General features: G+C 39.0%; 1 pseudogene; it reads right to left on the reverse strand.

The window, feature by feature from the left end:
- Window positions 1-2376: 2376 nt before the first annotated feature.
- Window positions 2377-3290, reverse strand: LOC122101286 (annotated as a pseudogene).
- Window positions 3291-5034: the final 1744 nt, after the last annotated feature.

Genomic DNA, 5034 nt, shown 5'->3' on the forward strand with positions numbered 1-5034 from the left:
CTTGTAAATGCGTTAGAAACAAATGCATGAAAGAGAAAAAAACATTTGAATACATATCTTTGGGTTCATTTCCCTAACATCACCTTATCAGACCTTTTCTGCTTGACTCAGAATTATACTATATATTGCATATAAGGGAAACCATGGGACCTATGTTTCTTTGGGCTTGGCTTACTTCACTTAATATAATTTTTTTCCCAAGTCTTTCCATTTCCTAACAAATGGGGCAATGGCATTCTTTCTGATGGAGGCATAGAATTCCATTGTGTATATATACTACATTTTCTTGATCCATTCATCTACTGAGGGGCATCTGGGTTGGTTCCATATCTTTGCTATAGTAAATAATGCTGCAATAAACATAGTTGTGCTGGTAGCTTTATTGTGGTCTTGTATGTGAACATTTGGGTAAATGCCCAAAAGTGTGATTCCTGCTTTCAATGCAATTGATGTCGGTATAATTTGTGGAGGGGAAGGGGAAAAACAAGTCTTTTAAATAAGGATACAGGTGGACTAGTTTCAACAATGAGTAGTACAAGTTGTTCTGTCGAAAACGAACTTTACAACTTTGGTGGGGGGCCGGGGGAAGGATGGGTAGGGATTAGAAGGGGAAACAAAGGAGGAGGCTACAATGCTTGATAAGAAATTTACTCATTATCTTGCCCATGTAATTGTAACCACTCTGTACAGTATTTTCACAATAAAAAATAAATAAAATTTTAAAAAAAATCAACATTGAGATACCACCTCACCCCAGTTAGAATGGCTAAAATCAAGAACTCTAATAACAGCAGATGCTGGAGAGGATGTGAACAGAAGGGAACCTTAATGCATTGTTGTTGGGAGTGTAAACTTGTTCAACCACTTTGGAAAGCAATATGGAGGTTCCTCAAGAGACTCCACATAGACATCCCCTATGACCCAGCAATCCCACTTTCAGGCATTTACCCAAATGTTTACAAACAAGACCACACTAAAGCTACCAGCACGACTATGTTTATTGCAGCATTATTTATCATAGCTAAGATATGGAACCAACCCAGATACCCCTCAGTTGAGTTGATGAATGGATCAAGAAAATGCAGTATATATACACAATGGAATTCTATGCCTCCATCAGAAAGATTGATATTGCCCCATTTGTTAGGAAATGGAAAAATTTGGAAAAAAATATATTAAGTGAAGTAAGCCAGGCCCAAAGAATCTTAGGTCCCATGATTTCCCTTATTTGCAAGAACTATATTATGTCTGAGTCAAGCAGAAAAGATCAGATAAGTTGATGATAGGGAAATGAACCCTAACGTATATATTCAAATGTTTTTTCTTTCATGTGATTGTTTCTAACATATTTATAAGATAATTTCTTTGTTGCTTTAATGTCCCACCCCATGGTATAACCCCTGTTTTCACTGTATTTGATGTCGGTATAATTTGTGGAGGGGAAGGGAAAAAACAATTCGTTTAAATAGGGATACAGGTGGATCCATTGCAACGATGAGATATACATGTCGTTATGTCGAAAAAGAACTTTACAACTTTGGTGCGGGGGAGGAGAATTGAGTGGAGAGGTGGGGGTAGTATGGAAAAAATGGGAAGGGAAAACAAAGTAGGAGGCTACAATGCTTGATAAGAACTGTATTCATTATCTTGCCCATGAAATAGTAACCCTTCTGTACTATATTTTCACACACAAAAAAAATTATGTACGACCCCACCAGGATGAGTTCCCAAAATGGCATTGGCTGCACTGGTTGACACCAAGCTGCTAAGGTAGGAAAGATGGCTTTTGAACTCCAAGTGTCAGCAGATAAGTTGTGGGCTACTCTGCTGCACTCTCTGAAGAAGAGCTTCTGCTGGTTTTGGGTCCTGCCCATCACTGCATGGGTCTCCTTTACAGCACACAACAGATTTGAAGCGTTTACCAGAAAGGCGGTGTTCCTGAGTGGAAAAAACTAGCTTCTGAGGAAAGTTATTTGTGAAAGCCAGCATGACCACAGAAGGAAGTCCTTTTGAAGAAAGTATGAACAATCAGGATTTACCCAACTGGAGCCGTGAGTGTGTTGACGATCAACTTAACAACATGAATTGAGGTGGTCAAAAGAAGAAAGCAAATAGTTTATCAGAAAAGAGTAAGAAAAGTTTGCTTTAGGCTTGTTCAAATTCCTGACTATATTACCAAATCCAAGACCTTGTTGGAAAAAAAGAAAGATCTGAGAAAGCTGAGATCTTACTTAACATCCAATAATTCACCTTAAAGAACAAGAAAAATCAAACATGAAATATCTCCAAAAAATCCTTGCTTGAGAAAATGAGGAAGAGGATGTTCAGACTATGGATTCAGCTGTGGGATCTGGTTCTGTTGCTGGGAGCATGTCTCTAAACATAGATGTGCACTCTGAAACTTGAGATACCATGGAAGTAATCTGGGGTATGACATATCATATGTAGCTCACCTCTAGAAAGTGCTGGGTCAAATTTCAAGAAAGAATATTTTAGAGTGCCATTAAGTTTCATGATTGCAAATTGGTTACCACAAAGATAACAATAGTTAGTAGCACTGAAATTTGTTACTACATTCTGGTTTATCTCTCCATCACCAACTTATGCCACACCAATGTCAGACCATTTATTGGCATGATTAAATGTCTCAGAAATATCCTGCCCAAAGGTGAAACCAGCTCCTCAGGGAAATATACCCCAACCACTACCATCATCTGGATCTGACCACAGCAAGTCACAGACCCTGAAGGGGAACTTCCTGGAGATCAAGTGCTCTGATGTGATCCAGTGTTTCTATGAATGGTGAGAGAACACCATGTAGACATAAGGAATGCCCATCCACCAAGGCAGTGAGATGAAGAGCCAAAAAGATCTGTAAAGTATTTCCAAACATTTGCATTTCCATATTTCCCTAAACACTCATAGAAATCATACAGTTGTGTGTTCTTATGATTTCCTCAAAGAATGGTGAACCATTCATGGTAATGTACCTTCAGAACTACAAGCAGTGTGACTGTTTCAAGTAAATAATACCCTTTGTCAACATAAACAAGTAATTTGTATCTGGTGATTTTTCCACCAACTCTAAACAGTTCCATGAGACTGAAATTGCTCATGCACATCTCCACAGAAATGACTGTACATGGAACCTCTTATAAATGGGATTCTTTTGTAAGGATTTCTTTAGTCTTCTCACAGGGACTCTTGACCTGGGACTCGGTTAGCTGCTTGCACTCATTCAGCTGTTCAATCCCCTGGTCCAGGTTCTTGGTGAACACATTCATGTCCATGATGCCACATGCCCAAATGGGCTACTGCTCCATGCTACTCCTGCACCACATCTGCCCACAGGCCACATGCACACACTGCCACCGGTTCCCCTGGTACTTCTAGGGGCCCTGGTGGGCTGGGCACTGCCCCTAATTCCGCCCCCTCACCCTGGCTCTCTGCAATGCTCCACTGCCTGCTCCTGTGTCTCCTGCATTCGCCCAAGCTCCAGAGCTCTGCTATCTGTAATGGCAGGATATGCTACAATATTTAACAAAGGAAGCATCTTTTAGTCTGAGAATTTGGCCAGGCATTGAGGACAGGAGTCTATTTTGGTCATGTCAATGGAGCTCTTTATGAACTCCTATGCAGATGCCTGTTCTGAACCATTTTCAAACCTGTTGTGACTTTGTGTGAATGGCTAAGTATCATCGGGGGTGGGGGCACTGAAAATAGCAACCTCCAAAGGTCAGAATCTGTACCCAGGAGATTCTCAGTTCTTGGACCACGCTCCTTCTTCCATTGCTTTCCAATATCCCTTTCTGAAATATAAGCACTGACAAAATGCTGACAAGTCAACATAGCTGGTGATGCAGAAACACTCAATTGGGCACTGTGGAAAATGATCTGACATCTTTAGCTTTTGGACATGTGGATATATATTCCTATATTTTGACAATCGGATATTTTTAAGTTACATTTTCTGTGGATCCTTAGAAATTCCCAGTAGAACCAGTTCCCATGTGTTCCCAGTGATGATCATTTTGGAAATGTACTCTTGTGTAGGCTTTCCACTTTTCTTGTTTTATTTCTTCCTACTTGCTCACTCATGGTTTCTGGGATCCCTCCTTAAAATACAGGAATTTTTGTCATAGCTCTGAATTTATTGAAAGGCACTGAATTTAGTGAAATTCAGAGGAAGGACGACAAAGTGTTACTTTACCCCTATTCTGTATCAACTGGGTCTTATCCTTCTCCAAATTATTTGCACGTATGTATACAGGTTGGGTAACATAATGAAATTAATGTTACTCAGGCATTTTTTATATTTTTATTGTTAAAAATAGTATACAGAGGGGTTACAGTTACAAGAGTAAGGTAATGTGTACATTTCCTATAGAGCATTGTTACCTATGCCTTTGTTTTGCCCATACCTTCCCTTCACTCCCCACCTCCCCAAATCCCCCATCACCCCCCAAATTGTAAAGTTCATTTTCAACATAGTGTCTTGTACGTGTTATTGTTAAAATAGGTCAATCTGTATCCTTGTTTCAGCATTTTGTTATTTCCCTTCCATTCCCCAAATTAGAAAAATGTATACACAAGATTCAGGCACCCATGTCAAATACAGTGAAAGCAGGGATTATACCATGGAGGAAAGACACAGTAGAGAAACAATAAAAATCACATAGTTCATTTTAGATATATTAAAAACAATAGCAAGAAAGGAAAAACAAGTTGTGTCACTATCTCGGGGTTCATTTCACTAAACATCATCTTATATGATCATATATACATAGCTTTTGATCTTTTCTGCTTGTCCAAAACTTATACTAGTTATGGCAAATAAGGGAAACAATGGGACATATGTTTCTTTGGGCCTGGCTTAATTCACTTAATTTTTTTTCCAAGTCTTACCATTTCACAACAAATGGGCCTATGTCATTCTTTCTGATGGAGGCATAGAATTCCATTGTAGGTATATATATATATATAGATAGATAGATAGATAGATAGATAGATAGATAGATAGATAGATAGATATAG

The sequence above is a fragment of the Dipodomys spectabilis genome, unplaced genomic scaffold, assembly GCF_019054845.1.
Source record: "Dipodomys spectabilis isolate Male_0828 unplaced genomic scaffold, ASM1905484v1 ptg000651l, whole genome shotgun sequence".
Taxonomy (NCBI): domain Eukaryota; kingdom Metazoa; phylum Chordata; class Mammalia; order Rodentia; family Heteromyidae; genus Dipodomys; species Dipodomys spectabilis.